Raw genomic sequence first — 18,034 nt, 5'->3', positions numbered from 1 at the left:
GCATATAGCGCCAGACATTGCTCTGCAGTGAATAAACAGAAACACATCAATTAAAAGTGTATATTCTATGTGATATGTGCTATGGAACAAAACCCAGCAAGGTGAGGAGATGTGGATGCCCTCTCTGAGGAGGTGATATTTGAACAGAGATCTGAAGCATTCCAAGCAGAGGGCACAGCCTGTGTAAAGGCCCTGAGGCTGGACCATGCTTTAAAGAACAGTCAAGAGGTCAGTGAAGCTGGAGCGGAGTGAGTGAGGGGTATACTGGGAGGAGACAGATGCAGGGAAATGACAGGACAGGTTGTCTAGGACCTGGGGGACCACTGAGAGGGCTTAGGTTATTACTCTGAGGAAGGTGGGAGCCATAGAGGGTTGTAGGCAGAGAAGGGGTATCCCCTAGGAGGTTTTAACAGGCTTCCTCTGGCTGCAATATCATGAACAGAGTAAAGGGAGAGCAAGAGCTTGCTTCCTCACTACCCAGCCCCGAAGGAACTGAGAGTTGTGAAAGGTGGTAGAATTTGGGATTTGTTTAATAAAAGATGGAGCTGATGGGATTTGCTGACAGACTGGATGTAACTCCAAGGTTTTCCACTTGGGCATCATTTAGACTAGAGGTTTTGTTTTGTTTTTGAGATAGGGTCTCACTCTGTCATCCAGGCTGGAGTGCAGTGGTGCAGTCATAGTCCACTGCAGCCTCGACCTCCTTGGCTCAAGTGATCTTCCCGTCTCAGCCTCCCAAGTAGCTAAAACTACAGGCGCTCGCCACCACGCCCAGCTGATTTTTAAATTTTTTTGTAGAGATGGGGTGAGGGTCCCACTATGTTGCCCTGGGCTCAAGCCTCAGCTTCCCAAAGTGTTGGGATTACAGGCATGAGCCACCACGCATGGCCTAGGCTGGAGTTTTTAATGGAGTAGAAGAGAAGGAGGAGGGTGAAGGAAGAGAGATAAAGACAGTAAAACAGGAAGATTAGGGGTAGAGGAAGGGAGGGGAGAGAAGCTCCTGGTGGAGAAGGAAGATAAGAGCAATAAAAACCCAGTGGGGGCCGGGCGAGGTAGCTCATGCCTGTAATCCCAGCACTTTGGGAGGTCGAGGCGGGAGGATCACAAGGTCAAGAGATTGAGACAATACTGGCCAACATGGTGAAACCCCATCTCTACTAAAAATACAAAAATTAGCTAGGCGCGGTGGTGTGCGACTGTAGTTCCAGCTACTCGGGAGGCTGAAGCAAGAGAATCGTTTGAACTCAGGAGGCAGAAGTTGCAGTGAGCCGAGATCGTGTCACCACACTCCAGCCTGGTGACAGAGCGAGACTGAGACTCCGTCTCAAAACAAAAAACAAAAAAACTCAGCGGGTGCAAGAAGATGCCTTTGGGCAGGCACGTGGAGGGAGAAAAGGTCCTTGTCATCAGAAACTAGAGAGATGGAGAGTGTGGTCCCCTAGGAAGGGGGAGGATTGGGGAGAAGGGGTGCTGCTGGGGAGGGGGAAGGAGGGAGGAGGACCCCTCCTTCCTCCCTGGGAATTATAGAGGGGCTGGGTGACACCTCACCTTTCTGGGGCATAAATCCTAGTGGTCACTCTGGAGGAGGCGTGATGGAAGGTGGAGAACAAGATTCTTTCTCAGCAGGTATGACTGGGGAAGTGTCCTCTCTGGCCTTTGCTTGGAGTGACCCAGCCCCCTCCCCTCCTCCACACACACCTGCCTCCATTTCCCCATAGTCCTCGGGGATTAATCTCCACCTCCTCCTAGCAGGGCCCAGAGACACGGGATTTGTGAAGGAGAGCAGAAATGACATTGCTAACACCCCCGGGGAAACTTCATGCTGAGTCTCCCCCAGTCAATCAGATTCCACCCTCCCACACCTCAGCCAATTAAATGCTTTTATATCCCTCAGTCAATCAAACCCCAATCTCCTGTTTTTCATCCGATTAGACTCTGCCCTCTTCCCCCTCCCTCAACTAAACGCTGCTCTCCAACCCCTCAGCCAATCAGAGTCTGCCTTAGTCAATTAAACTACTCTCTTAACTCTCACCCAATCAGACTTCCATAACCTACTTTCCAGCCAATCAGAGTCTGCCTTAGTCAATTAAACTACTCTCTTAACTCTCACCTAATCAGACTTCCATATCTTACTTTCCAGCCAATCAGACTTTGCTTGTCTGCCCACCCTACCAACTACTTCTACTTTTCAGTTCCTCGGCCAATCAGATTCTTCCCTCCCCTTCTCCCGCCTCCCCACCCCCGCCGCCCCCTAGCTCCCGCAGCCTATCAGAAGCAACCTTGTCCCTCTATTAATAAGAATTCCCTTTCAGGAGAAGCAGGCAGGTATCTAGGCCTGGCTCTGACATTTACCAACTCTGTGGCCTTAGGTACACGTCTTAGCGTCTTAGCGTCTCTGTGCTTCATTTTTCTCAACTGTAAAATGGGAGTGGTCCTCCTCCTTCCCTCTTAAGGTGATCTTGAGGCTCCAACAGGCAGGTGGGTGTGAACATGATCTGTCCTCAGGAAAGTGTTGTGTAAATGTCCCTTATTACTTCTCACACTTCTCCTTCTCCCAATCCCCTAAAGCTGTTTCCTCTGCTGGAATACTCTTCCCTGTGAGACCAACTCCTATTCATTCTTCAAAGCCCCTGCAGCACCCCCTCTTCCAGAAACCTTTCTATGTCCCCATCCCAGGCTGTACCTTACCTCGCATCTAGGTTGTTTCAGCTAGCCCAGTCCTGACCACAGGGGGCTGAGAGTGACTGGCTGCAATTGTCCCCAAGCTGGGAACCTCAGAGCCCAGGGCTTGGGCCTTTTGGGGCCCCAGAATCTTCCAGCATGAGGCTGGGCACCTTAGAGGTAAGTGCCTTTCCAATCTTTGCTGACAGAGACAGCGGGGAAAAAAAAAAATTATTTATTATTTATTTATTTATTTGTTTATTTATTTTTAGAGATGGAGTCTCACTCTGTTGCCCAGGCTGGAGTGCAGTGGCACGATCTCAGCTCACTGCAACCTCCGCCTCCCGGGTTCTAGCAATTCTCCTGCCTCAGCCTCCAGAGTAGCTTAGACTACAGGTGCACGCTGCCACGCCCAGCTAATTTTTTGTATTTTTAGTGGAGACGGGGTTTCACCATGTTGTCCAGGCTGGTCTCGAACTCCTGAACTCAGGTGATCTGCCTGCCTTGGCCTCTCAAAGTGCTAGGATTACAGGCGTGAGCCACCATGTCTGGCCAAAAATGTATTTTAATCCTGATCGGCTTCAGTGGAATCCAACATTGGCCTTTGGTGGGGAGAGGTCTCAAATCCCTTAAGATCATGTACAAAATCAGGAGTTCATTTTCCAGGGGAGATTGGGAGCTGTAGCTTATACCAGATTTTTAAATTTTTTTTTTTAATTGTGTGGGTATACAGTAGGTGTATTTCACCAGATTTTGAAAAGAAAGTGAGTTAAGAACTTGGTGGGGAGGGGGTGTTGTTTTTACTTTAAGAGACAGGATCTCACTATATTGCCCAGGCTGATCTCGAACTCCTGGCCCCAAGCGATCCTCCTGCCTTGGCTTCCCAAGGGCCAGAATTACAGGCATGAGCTGTGCCCGATGAGAACTTCGTTTTACTAGTTGGAGTCCCAGAAAGGGATAGTGACTTCCCCAAGGTCACACAGCCTGGTGAGGACAGAGTCAGACTTGAACTCTTTTTTTCTTTTTTCTTAACAGGCTTGAACTCTTGTGGCCCATCTGAGGAGTGTCCCTAGATGCCAATGGTGGGCATGGAAAAAGGCCTTCATCCTCACGAGCCAATTTAGGAGAAAAGAAAATTCACATTTTTAATAATAAGCCCAAGGCCGGGTGCGGTGGCTCACAAATGTAATCCTAGCACTTTGGGAGGCTGAGGTGGGCGGATCACCTGAGGTCAGGAGTTCAAGACCAGCCTGACCAAGGTGGGGAAACCCTGTCTCTACTAACAAAAATACAAAAATTAGCCATGCGTGGTGGTGTGCACCTGTAATCCCAGCTATTCAGGAGGCTGAGGCAGGGAGGATTGCTTGAACCCGGAAGGCGGAGGTTGCAGTGAGCCAAGATCGCACCACTGCACTCCAGCCTGGGCGACAGAGTAAGACTCCATCTCAAAACAAAAATAATAATAATAATAATAATAATAATAAGCCCAGCCGTCAGTCAGTCGACAGATGTTTCCTGAACGGGTGTGCCAGGCACTGGTCGCAGCCCTGGGGATGCTGCTCCTCCAAGCGGGACAGGTTCCTGCCCTCACACGGTTTCCATCCAACTGGGGGAGGCCGAAATAAACAAGTGATGAATAAGAGTGCACCAGATAGGGATCTGCATAAATAGGATGAGGTCACAGGGAGGGACCGGAAATCTGGTTTAGAGAAGATAGTCAGGGAACACGTCTAGAAGGAAGTGATATTTGAGTGACCCCTGAATGATGGGAAAATGTGAATATGAGCATTCTAACAAAGTGGGCAGTAAGTGCAGAGGCCCTGGGGCTGGAGGGAGGGTGGCGATCTCAAAGAGCCAGAGGCCAGTGGGCAGGGGGAACCCAGGAGCGGAACTCAGAGGGATTGGTAGAAGCCAGATAGTGAAGGTGCTTACGAGATTTCCCTGTGTGCCAGGGAGAATGAGAGGGAAAGAGAAAGGGTGCCCCAGAGGAGGCGGACCGGCAGCAGCCAATGGCTGGAGGCAGGGAAGTGCCCGGCACTCTGCCCCATTTGAGGCTCCAGAAATCAGCCTGCCTACAGCTGTGCTGATATCAACAGAAGAGCAGAGAGTGGGAGTGGGTTGGAGCAAAGGTGGTACCGCCACCTCCACCAGGGAATCACTTGCCGTTGTTCGCGATCACAGGCCACTGCGGGCTAATTCGGCAAGGATTATGCATTGGGAAAGGTCAGCTCCCCCCAAAAAACAGCAAAGTAACGCAGCAGCAGGCTCCGTCCCAGGAGAACCTGGCTTTTGGAACCTCTCCTCCCCAGCTTCCAAAGGGTTAAGAAGTTTCAGGAAATGTCTCAAAAACGCTTGCAGGCTGGATCCGGGTGCTGTGTGACTTTTGGCAAGTTCCTTCACCCCTCTGAGACTCAGTTGGCCTTTTTATTTTTGAGACAGGGTCTCACTCTGTCACCCAGGTTGGAGTGCAGTGGCGCAATCACATCTCATTGCAGCCTCGAACTCCCAGGTTCAAGCAATCCTTCCACCTGAGCCTCCCAAGTAACTGGGACTAGAGGTGTGCAGCACCATGCCTGGCTAATTTTTTTAAAAAATTTTTGTAGAAATAGGGTTTTCCTGTATTGCTCAGGCTGGTCTAGAACTACTGAAGTTGAGTGATCCTCCCGCCTCAGCCTCTCAAAGTGCTGGAATTACAGACATGAGTCATCGTGCCTGCTGGACAGTTGAGCACTTTTTGTTTGTTTGATACATCTGTAAATCAAACGCTTAATACAGGCTCCAGCCTCTGCCCCCGTGATTACATTCATTCTCCACAGGAAGACTATAAGGTGGGGTCTTGGATTATGATTATTTACAGGTGGAGACACAGAATCAGAGTAAGGAAGTAATTTACCTAAGTTGGGTGTTACACCCAGGTCTGTCAGATTCCAGAGAACATGAAGCATAAAGATGTTGGGGCCAGAGGTAGGGAGCGGGGCTAATCAATTTTTTTCTTTTTTTTTTAGAGATTGGGATCTCATGCTGCTGCCCAGACTGGAGTACAGTGGAATGATCCTAGCTCACTGTAGGCTTGAACTTCTGGCCTCAAGCGATCCTCTTGCCTCAGCCTCCTAAAGTGCTGGTATTACAGCCATGTGCCACCATGCTCGGCCTCTTAGGGGGTCAATCTTAAGACCTTCCTTAGCAACTGGGTGGCACCCAGTGGCTACTCAGCAGATGGGAACATTTTTTTTTTTTTGAGACAGGTTCAAGTGATTCTCCTACCTCAGCCTCCCAAGTAGCTGGGATTACGGGTGTGTGCCACCATGCCCAGCTATTTTTTATATTTTTAGTAAAGACAAGGTTTCACCATGTTGGCCAGGCTGGTCTCAAACTCCTGGCCTCAGGTGATCCACCCACTTCAGTCTCCTAAAGTGCTGGGACTACAGGTGGGAGCGACCACACCCAGAAGCAGGTGAAAGTTATTCTGATGGCCATTAACCTCAGGCTAGCGTGGGAACACCTCTCCTAGCCTCAGTTTCCTTGTCTGCAAAATGAGGATGTTAACCAGTCTCCACCTATCTCTCCCTAATAGCTATGAGAGGCATCAGTGAGATAAAGTATGTAAACATAAGTGGTGAGGTTTAGCAGTCCCTCAAAAAGTTAAACATAGAGTTACCACATGACCCAGCAATACCACTCCTAGGCAAATGCCCACAAGAATTGAAGACAAGTACTCAAACAAATACACGTACACACATATTCACAGCAGTACTCTTCTATTCTCCTCAAAAGTAGAAACAGGTCGGGCGCAGTGGCTCACGCCTGTAATCCCAGCACTTTGGGAGGCCGAGGTGGGTGGACCACTGGAACCCAGGAGTTTGAGACCAGCCTGGCCAACATGGTGAAACCCTGTCTCTACTAAAAATACAAACACTAGCCAGGTGTGGTGACGCATGCCTGTAATCCCAGCTACTCTGGAGGCTGAGGCAGGAAAATTGCTTGAACCCAGGAAGTAGAGGTTGCAGTGAGCCATGATCGCGCCACTGCACTCCAGCCTGAGCAACAGAGTGAGACCCTATGTCAAAAAAAGGTAGAAACAACTCAAATGTCCATCAGCTGATGCATAGAGAAAATATTGTATATTCCTACAATGGAGTATTATACAGCCACAAAAAGGAATGAAGCACTGCTCCATGCTACAGTGTGGCTGAACCTCAAAACCATGATGCTGGGTGAGAGAAGTCAGACACAAAAGTCCAAATAGTGTGAGATTCCACTGATCTGAAATACCCAGCATTGGCAGGGTGCAGTGGCTCATGCCTGTAATCCCAGCACTTTGGGGGACTGAGGCAGGTAGATCACCTGACGTTAGTAGTTCAAGACCAGCCTGGCCAACATGGTGAAACCATGTCTCTACTAAAAATTAGCCTAGCATAGTGGTGCACACCTGTAATCCCAAATACTTGGGAGGCTGAGGCAGGAGAATCGCTTGAACCCAGGAGGCAGAGGTTGCAGTGAGTTGAGATCACATCACTGCACTCTAGCCTGAGTGACAGAGTGAGACTCTATCTTCAAAAAATAAATACCTAGCATAGATTTATAGAGACAAAAAGCACACTGGTAGTTGTCAGGGGTTGGTGGGAGTGGGGAACAGGGAATAATTGCTCAGTGGGTACAGGGTTTCCATCTGGAGTGATGAAAATATTTTGGAGCTAGATAAAAGTGATGGTTGCACAACACTGTGAATGTACTAAATGCCACTGAATTGTACACTTCAAAATGATTAATTTTTTTTTTTTTTTTTTTTTTTTTGAGACAGTTTCACTCTGTTGTCCAGGCTGGAGTGCAATGGCGCAATCTCAGCTCACTGCAACCATTGCCTCCCGGGTTCAAACGATTCTCCTGCCTCAGCCTCCCAAGTAGCTGGGATTACAGGCACCTGCCACCATGTCCAGCTAATTTTTGTATTTTTAGTAGAGGCAGGTTTCACCATGTTGGCCCAACTGGTCTGGAACTCCTGACCTCAGGTGATCCTCCTGCCTCAGCCTCCCAAAGTGCTGGGATTACAGGTGTGAGCCACCAGGCCCAGCCTAAAATAATTAATTTTATGTTATATAAATTTCATCTCAGTAAATAAGTAAATGGTGATAAGTTGGTTGATATGCTTTCTTTTCTTTCTTCTCTCTCTTTTTTTTTTAATTAATTAATTAATTTATTTATTTTTTATGGAGTTTGTTTTGCTCTTGTTGCCCAGGCTGGAGAGCAATGACACGATCTTGGCTCACCACAAGCTCTGCCTCCCGGGTTCAAGCAATTGTCCTGATTCTCCTGCCTCAGCCTCCTGAGTAGCTGGGATTACAGACATGCGCCACCATGCCCGGCTAATTTTGTAGTTTTAGTAGAGACGAGGTTTCTCCATGTTGGTCAGGCTGATCAGTCTCTAACTCCCAGATATGCTTTCAATTCACCAATTCCTTTGCCACAGCCAGGAGATGAAAACATTATCATTCTCATTTTACAGCTGGAAAAATCAAGACACAGAAATCAAGACACAGAAAGCAGGAGGTGCTCCACTCAGAGAGGAGGGAAGCCTTCCTTACCTCAGACAGGTTCCACTCCTCTGACCAAGTGACAGACACAGTGACAGACACAGTGAAGTCACCACCCTTAGGCACAGGTGGCTCAATAAGCGGGCAGAGATAGAACGGAGGAAACTGGGCCACTGGACCTAGTACTTTTTCCCTAGTCTGGGAGAGCCCAGCCAGAGATGCCCAGAGCTATGGGACTGTCGTTATTTAGGCAGAAAACCTTCCTGAGATTTCACCTCTCCATGCCAGTCCTGCGCTGAATGCTCCAAGAAGAGTCAGCCCTGGGGCCAGTCCTCACACACTCCCAGTCCAGAGACTATCAGGTTGCACAGAGTCACTCCCAATCTCTCAGAATCAAGACTGAAACACAAAAGGGAGCCTGGAACCAGGGAAGCCCAAAAAAAGAAGCCAGAGAGGAAAGAAAAGCTTCCTGGAAAAGGGGATGTTGGAGGTGGGTTTTTTGCTTTTGTTTTTGTTTTGTGCTGGGGTCTCACTCTACTGTCCAAGCTAGAGTACAGTGGTGTGATCACAGCTCACTGCACTTTCAACCTCCTGGGCTCAAGGGATCCTCCCACCTTAGCCTCCCATGTAGCTGAGACGACAGGTGCATGTCACCATGCCCAGCTAATTTTTTTTTTTTTTTTTTTTTTTGAGACAGAGTTTGGCTCTGTCACCCAGGATGGAGTGCAGTGGCGCGATCTCGGCTCACTGCAAACTCCGCCTCCTGGGCTCAAAAGATTCTCCTGCCTCAGCCTCCTGAGTAGCTGGGATTACAAGTGCGCGCCACCATGTCCGGCTAATTTTTGTATTTTAGTAAAGACAAGGTTTCACCATGTTGGCCAGGCTGGTCTCGAACTCCTGACCTCGTGATCCACCCACCTCAGTCTCCTAAAGTGCTAGGATTACAGGCGTGAGCCACCGCGCCCGACCGCTAATTTTTTTTATATTTTGTAAAGATGAGGTCTTGCTATGTTGCCTGTGCTGGTCGCCTGGACACAAGCGGGTCCTCTCATCTCAGCCTCCCAGATTGTTGGGATTATAGGCATGAGCCACCGCGACCAGCCAGAGACGGGTTTTTTTTTTTTTTTTTTTTTTTTTTGAGACGGAGTCTTGCTCTGTCACCCAGGCTGGAGTGCAGTGGCCGGATCTCAGCTCACTGCAAGCTCCGCCCCCCGGGCTCACGCCATTCTCCTGCCTCAGCCTCCCGAGTAGCTGGGACTATAGGCGCCCGCCACCTCGACCGGCTAGTTTTTTGTATTTTTTAGTAGAGACGGGGTTTCACCGTGTTAGCCAGGATGGTCTCGATCTCCTGACCTCGTGATCCGCCCGTCTCGGCCTCCCAAAGTGCTGGGATTACAGGCGTGAGCCACCGCGCCCGGCCCAGAGACGGGTTTTAAAGAACGTGTAGGAGTCTACCAGGTCAAATGAAAAGGCTTGGGAGTATTTTACACACTCACATGCTTAGTTAATGGCGAATGCAAAGTAATCCCTGGGGAGAAAAAACTGGTAATATCTGGCAGAATTATATATGCATTTATCTAATTACGGGAAAGTGAAATAAGCCAGTCACAAGGACAAATACTATATGATTCCATTGATATGAGGTATCTAGAGTAGTCAAATTCATAGAGACAGAAAGTAGAATGATGGTTGCCAGGGGCTTGTCGGGGAGTGGGGAATAGGAAGTTAATGTTTAATGGGGACAGAGTTTCAACTGGGGAAGTCAAAAAGTTGTGGAGATGGCTGGTGGTGATGCTTGCACAACATGAATGTACTCAGTGCCCTAGAACTGTATGCGTAAAAATGGGTAAAATGGTAAATTGTATGTTATGTGTATTTTACCACAGTAAAAAAAGTAATGTGGTATTACTTCATCTGAATGACCCAGTAACTCAAAGTTGCATGTGGTAAGGTACTATATTTATTTTTTTATTATTCATTTATGTGTATCTTATTTATTCATTCATTTATTTATTTATTTTTGAGATGGAGTCCCACTCTGTCACCCAGGCTAGAGTGCAATGGCTCAATCTCAGCTCACTGCAACCTCCACCTCCCAGATTCAAACGATTCAGCTGTCTCAGCCTCCTGAGTAGCTGGGATTACAGGCACACTCCACCAAGCCCCACCAATTTTTTGTATTTTAGTAGAGATGGGGTTTCATCATGTTGCCCAGGCTGGTCTCAAACTCCTGAGCTCAGGCAATCCACCCTCCTCAGCCTCCCAAAGTGCTAGGATTACAGGCATGAGCCACTGCGCCCAGTCCTATTTCAGGTATTTTCTAATTGCACAGTGGTTCTATTAATAGTTGCAGTTATAATACACAATCTTATCGTGAGATGTCGTTTTTATTGTTGTAGCTAATTTTTAAAGTAAATACTTTCTACACTCAAAAAAAAAAAAAAATCCCTAGAAATCAAACACTTCAGGTTACTGGCATAACCAATCAGAAAGAAAGAATTTTAGTTCAGTAATTTAATGGCACATCCCTAGTGGAATATACCAAAATAAAAAGGGACTGGGAAAAAAAAATGTTAAACTGTTTCCCATAACCTTATCACTTAAGATACTGTTGGTGTGTTCTTCTGAGATTAATGTGTATGTATTGTGGAATAAAGCAAATGAGTGAATGTGTTGTTGGTGGTGAGAATCTGGATTTTCAGTGTGGGAAAATAAAAATGCAGGTATCAAATTGATCAGGCTAAATAAAAGGCATTTAGTCCAAAATATGAATTGGAAGCATCCATATAAACTCATTATATATATATATATCTCAAGCCTCCTGAGTAGCTGGGATTACAGGTGCCTGCCATCACACCCAGCTAATTTTTGTATTTTTAGTAGAGACAGGTTTCACCATGTTGGCCACGCTGGTCTCAAACTCCTGACCTCAGGTGATCCACCGATCCACCTGCCTTGGCCTCCCAAAGGGCTGGGATTACAGGCGTGAGCCACTGCACCTGGCCCATGTTTTATATATATATATATATTTAAAAAAAAAAAAAAAAAAAAGGTAGTGGGAGGCCAGGCATGGTGGCTCACACCTATAATCGCAGCAGTTTGGGAGGCTGAGGTGGGCAGATCACCTGAGCTCAAGAGTTCAAGACCAGCCTAGGCAACATGGTGGAACCCTGTCTCTACAAAAGATACAAAAATTAGCTGGACATGGTGGCGCACCAGTGGTCCCAAATACTCAGGAGGCTGAGATGGGAGGATCACTTGAACCTGAGAGGCAGAGGTTGCAATGAGCCAAGATGGGACCGCTGCACTCCAACCTGGGTGATGGAGACCCCCTCTCAAAAAGAAAAAAAAGGGGGGCCTGACACAGTGGCTCATGCCCATAATCCCAGCACTTTGGGAGGCCGAGGTGGGTAGGTCACGAGGTCAAGAGATTGAGACCATCCTGGCCAACATGGTGAAACCCCGTCACTACTAAAAATACAAAAATTAGCTGGGTGTGGTGACGCACACCTGTAGTCCCAGCTACTCGGGAGGCTGAGGCAGGAGAATCACTTGAACCTGGGAGATGGAGGTTGTAGTGAGCTGAGATGGCACCACTGCACTCCAGCTTGGGCAACAGAGCGAGACTCTGTCTTAAAAATAAATAAATAAATAAAATAATAGTGAAGGATTTTCTATTTGTGTGTAGTGAAAAGACCTAGAAACAAAACTAACTTATTAGCCATGAGCACTTCAGCTCCTTGATTGTGGAGCTGATTCCTCATTTTCCAATCAAAGGAATAAGGGTTCCTGGGAGAAATTGCTGATCCCAGGCCTGTGGCAGGAAATGAACAGAAATGAACAAGATGTTCCCACAGCATCCGGTTAGAACATCTTGTTACATCACGAAGCAAGAAAGCCACCTAGGACTCTGAGCCATGTCAAAAGAACTCAGGTGTCAACATAAAGAGACTCCCACCAGCCAAAGAAGGAAGCCAATTTGATTATCAGTAATGATAAAAACTGCAATGTATTGACATAATGAGCTCGTAAATCTAATAGGGGAAAAAAATCTCAGTGTTTACTTTTTGAGGATGTTAAGGGACTCTAATTATTTTGAAAACTAGAAAAGAGGCCGGGCACTAATGTCTGTAATCCCAACACTTTGGGAGGCCAAGGCAGGTGGATCACGAGGTCAAGAGTTCGAGACCAGCCTGGCCAAGATGGTGAAACCTGTCTCTACTAAAAATACAAAAATTAGTTAGGCGAGCTGGTGCGTGCCTGTAGTCCCAGCTACTCAGGAGGCGGAGACGGAGGTTGCAGTGAGCCGAGATCACGCCACTGCACTCCAGCCTGGGCGACAGAGTGAGACTCTGTCTCAAAAATAAATAAACGGGCCAGGTGCAGTGGCTCACGCCTGTAATCCCAGCACTTTGGGAGGCCGAGGCGGGTGGATCACCTGAGGTCAGGAGTTTGAAACCAGCCTGGCCAACGTGGTGAAACCCTGTCTCTACTAAAAATACAAAAATTAGCCAGGCATGGTGGCAGGCACCTGTAATCACAGCTACTCAGGAGGCTGAGGCAGGAGAATCACTTAAACCTGGGAGGCGGAGGTTGCAGTGAGCCAAGATCACGCCCTTGCACTCCAGCCTGGGCAACAAGAGTGAAACTCTGTCTCAAATAAATAAATAAATAAACAAACTAGAAAAGAAAAAGAATCAAGCACTCATTTTGGCTTTCCCATATGGATGGTACCACTGGGTAACCAAATGGAAGATAAGAGACCGTTTCTTTTTTATCTTTTTTTTTTTTAAATAGAGTCTCACTCTGTCACCCAGGCTGCAGTGCAGTGGTGCGATCTCAGCTCACTGCAACCTCCACCCCCCGCCCCCCGCTGGTTCAAGCAATTCTCCCACCTCAGCCTCCTGAGTAGCTGGGATTACAGGCATGCACCACCACAGCCAGCTAATTTTTATATTTTTAGTAGAGACGGGGTTTCGCTATGTTGGCCAGGCTGGTCTCAAACTCCTGACCTCAGGTGATTCTCCCACTCGGCCTCCCAAAGTGGTGGGATTACAGGCTTGGGCCACCACACCCAGCCAAGACTGTTTCTTTCTATAGAAGTATTTCAGCTAATACATGAAGGAGGAATATTTTCACTCAAATATCATTATGTTGTTCCTACCAATGAATTAATAGATCTTGGCAGCCGGGCACGGTGGCTCACGCCTGTAATCCCAGAACTTTGGGAGACCAAGGCAGGCAGATCATGAGGTCAGGAGTTCAAGACCAGTCTGGCCAACATAGTGAACCCCCCCGTCTCTACTAAAAATATAAGAAAAAAAAAATTAGCTGGGAGTGGTGGTGTGCGCCCGTAATCCCAGCTACTCAGGAGGCTGAGGCAGGAGAATCGCATGAACCCGGGAGGCAGAGGTTGCAGTGAGCTGGGATCCTGCCACTGCGTTCCAGCCTGGGTGACAGAACGAGAATCCATTTCAAAAAAAAAAAAAAAAAGAATTAATAGATCTTGGCAATGATCGTCAACAGCAGATAATATCACAAAAGAGAGACAATGGGTGGAGTATAGAAGAAATAAGATGAATTGTGATTTGAAGATGTCAGTTCGGTGGTAGGCATGCGTAGGGGTTCATTTTACAATTCTCTCTACTTTTGAATATGTTTGGGATTTTTCTGTAGAAGATATGTTTAAAGCCCTTTGCCCTGTGTCATTCTCTGAAGCAGGGTGATAACAGCTAGGAGCCCGTGGGTGCTCCGTAAATATTCCGCCAGGAAGCGCTAACATCTGGCCCCATTCCCCCACACTCAGTCTTGGCCCCTCGCATACTGGCAAGAGCTAAGCTCACCATATCTCTGCAATATCCCATGTCTTGAATTACTAAACTTCCTCTTCCCCAGTTCCAGGACCAGGTGCCTAAGAGATTAAATCTCACCTCTGATGTCCCAGAAAGATGCAATTGAAGTCAACTTCTGCCCACTGGGGATGGCAGAAAAGCCCCAGCTGGAGGCCGTGTGGTCATTGGCTCACGTCATGACTTGAGTCTCATTTTGGTAAACTGGGTTCAACTGACTGGGGGGCTGGCTCACCTTGGCTTTCATGATTTAGCTGTGGTTCCAGATTGGCTCCAGGCCCAGCCCTAAGGCCCAGCTGGCTACTGGAAGAGCAGGGGCCAGCAGGGAAGCCCTGGGCTTGGACAGGTGCCCCAGATGCAGAAATAATACATGACTATGAGTCTGGACTCCTCTAGGACATGGGAATCCAGCCATAATAATAATTAAATGGATTTTTCCCATGGGCTGGGCTGAACCTTTGCTGGGGAAGCTGGGGCAGGCAGGTGGGACAACAGGAACCCAGGACACCACCATCCTCTACTCCCTACTCATCAAGTGCATTCCACGTGGTTTTTTGTTTTTGTTTTTTTTTTGTTTTTTGTTTTTTGTTTTTTTTTTTGAGGGTATTTTGTTGTTTTTGTTGTTGTTGTTGTTTAATTTTGAGACAGAGTTTCACTCTTGCTGTCCAGGCTGGAATGCAGTGGAGCAATCTCGGCTCACTGCAACCTCTGCCTCCTGGGTTCAAGCAATTCTCCTACCTCAGCCTCCTGAATAGCTGGGATTACAGGCACACACCACAACGCCTGGCTAATTTTTGTGTTTTTAGAGACAAGATTTCACTATGTTGGCCAGGCTGGTCTCGAACTCCTGGTCTCAGGTGATCCGCCCGCCTCAACCTCCCAAAGTGTTGGGATTACAGGCATGAGCCACCACACTCAGCTGTGCTAGGTACTGTTTTAAGCACTTTATGCCATTATCAATTCATTTATCCTTAACAGTCACCCCATGCGGTTGGTACTATTCTCCCATTTTAGAGATGGACGAAATGAAGACTAGAGATAAAGCCACTTTCTCCAGCCAGTAAGCAGCAGCATAGGCATTTGAATCCAGGTGGGCTGGCTCAGCAGGGGTTAGCAAAGTTTGTATTAAAAGGCCAGATAGGCCGGGCACAGTGGCTCATGCCTGTAATCCAGGCACTTTGGCAGGCTGAGGAGGGTGGATCACAAGGTCAGGAGATCGAGACCATCTTGGCTAACATGGTGAAACCCCGTCTCTAAGAAAAAAAAAAAAAAAAAATTAGCCGGGCGTGGTGGCAGGCACCTGTGGTCCCAGCTACTCGGGAGGCTGAGACAGGAGAATGGTGTGAACCCGGGAGGCAGAGTTTGCAGTGAACCAAGATCGGGCCACTACACTCCAGCTTGGGCAACAGAGCTAGACTGTCTCAATAAATAAATAAATAAAATAAAAAACCAGATAGTAAAATTAAAAACAAAAACAAAAAAATGGTCAGGCATGGTGGCTCATGCCTGTAATCCCAACAGTTTGGGAGGCTAAGGCAGGCGGACCACGAGGTCAGGAGATCGAGACCATCCTGGCTAACATGGTGAAACCCTGTCTCTACTAAAAATACAAAAAAAAAAATAGCTGGGCATGGTAGCATATGCCTGTAATCCCAGCTACTCAGGAGGCTGAGACAGGAGAATCACTTGAACCCAAGAAGCAGAGGTTGCAGTGAGCCGAGATCATGCCACTGGACTCCAGCCTGGGTGATACAGTGAGACTCTTTCTCAAAAAATAAATCAATAAATAAAAAAAAGCCAGGCTGAGGCAGGGCAGGAGAACTGCTTGAACCTGGGAGGCGGAGATTGCACTGAGCCAAGATCGCACCACCACATTCCAGCCTGGGCGACAGAGCGAGATTCCGTCTCAAAAAGAAACAAAAACAAAAACCCAGATAGTAAATAAATATTTTTTGCTTTGTGACTCAGCTGTTACAGCAGGAAAACAGCCACCATAGCTATGTAAATGAATGGAAGGGAATATGTGTTCCAATAAACATTCAATCACCTAAACAATTTGGGAGCCTGTCATCCAATGGAATATTATGCAGCCTTGAAAAGGAATGAAGCACTGATCCAGGCTATGACAATGAAGCTTGAAAACATGATGCTGAGTGAGTGAAAAAAAGACAGACACAAAAGCCGTAGTGTCAGATTTCATTGATCTGAAATGTCCAGAATAAGTGAATCCATAGAGACAGAAAGCAGATTTGTGGTTGCCAGGGGCTGTGGGAGGGGGAATGCAGAGTAACTGCTGATGGGGACAGGGCCAGATAGTAAATATTTTCTGCTTTGTGACTCAGCTATTATAGCAGGAAAACAGCCATAGAAATGTAAACGAATGGAAGGAAGTGTGTTCCAATAAACATTCAATCACCTAAACAAATCGTGATCCTTTCTCACAATAGAATATTATGCAGCCCTGAAAAGGAATGAAGCACTGATCCGGGTTATGATGATGAACCTTGAAAACATGATGCTGAGTTTAAAAAAAAAAAAAAAGACAAGACACAAAAGGCCCATAGTGTGAGATTCCATTGATCTGAAATGTCCAGAATAGGTGAATCCATAGAGACAGAAAGCAGATTTGTGGTTGCCAGGGGCAGGGGAAGGGTGAGTGAGGAATGACTGCTGATGGGGACAGAGTTTTCTTTTGGGGGTATGCAAATTCTTTGGAACTAGTGAAACTAGGCCGCATAAAACTTAGAAACTAGGCCTCATAAAAAAAGAACTTAAAAAATTAACCCCAGGTGGCTCTGGATAGGGTCCCACCCTGCCTCAATAGGGTCCCACCCTGATAGGGTCCCACCCTGCCAATTCCGGGAAACAACCTCATGGGGTCCCACCCTGCCAATTCCGGGGGTCCCACCCTGCCTCGAAGTTCCCGGAATCAACAACTCCAAGAAAAAACCTCATAAGGTCCTGCTCTAACCAATTAGAACAAGACACCTTGCTCAGGCCATAGACAGACCCAATTACCACGCGCCTAAAGCTTTGTTTGAATTTCGCGCCCTAAGCTGTGTTTGAACTTGTGTTTGCCTATATAAACAGCCTGTAACAAGCAGTCAGGGTCCCAGGGCCAACTTAGAGCTTGGGACCCTAGCGCGCTAGTAATAAATAACTCTCTGCTGTGAATCTCGTGTCGGTGATCCTTCGCGGCGACCCCTGCCCAGGAAGGAATCGACAGTTCAGTTCCAACACTAGATAGAGGTGACAACTGCACAACACTGTAAATATGCTAAATGCCACTAAAATGTACACTTTAAAATGGTAAATTTTGGCCAGGTGTGATGGCTCACACTCGTAACCCCAGCACTTTGGGAGGTCAAGGTGGAAGGATCACTTGAGCCCAAGAGTTCGAGATCAGCCCAAGCGACAAAGTGAGACCCCATCTCGTCAAAAAATCAAAACGTTAGCTGGATGTGGTGACGCACATCTGTAGTCCCAGCTACTTGGGAGGCTGGGAGTGGGGGATCCCTTTAGCTCCAGAGGTCAAGGCTGCAGTGAGCCGTGATCCCGCCACTGCGCTCCAACCTGGGCAATAGAGTGAGACTCGGTCTCAAAAAAGAAATAAATAATAAAATGGTGAATTTTGTGTTAAGTGAATTTCACCTCCAAACACAGTTGTACAAAAACAGACACCCAGTTCATAAGCTGAGGTTCTCTGAGTTCTGCTGTATGATATTGCTTAACAAATCCCAGAGATTTTTTTAAAAAAAGGGAAAAAAAAAACCACAGGCACAGGCACAGGCACATAAAACCTTACCTCAGAGTCCCACACACAGCAGTTTTTATTAATAGTGTCAGAGGCCTGTGAACCACAGCAACTCCATCTTGAATAGGAGCTGGGTAAAATAAGCCTGAAACCTACTGGGCTGCATTCCCAGTTAAGGCATTCTAGTCACCGGATGAGATAGGAGATTGGCACAAGATACAGGTCATAAAGACCTTGCT

This window comes from Macaca mulatta, chromosome 19 (assembly GCF_049350105.2).
Source record: "Macaca mulatta isolate MMU2019108-1 chromosome 19, T2T-MMU8v2.0, whole genome shotgun sequence".
Classification (NCBI taxonomy): Eukaryota; Metazoa; Chordata; class Mammalia; order Primates; family Cercopithecidae; genus Macaca; species Macaca mulatta.
This window is presented reverse-complemented; position numbering follows the sequence as displayed.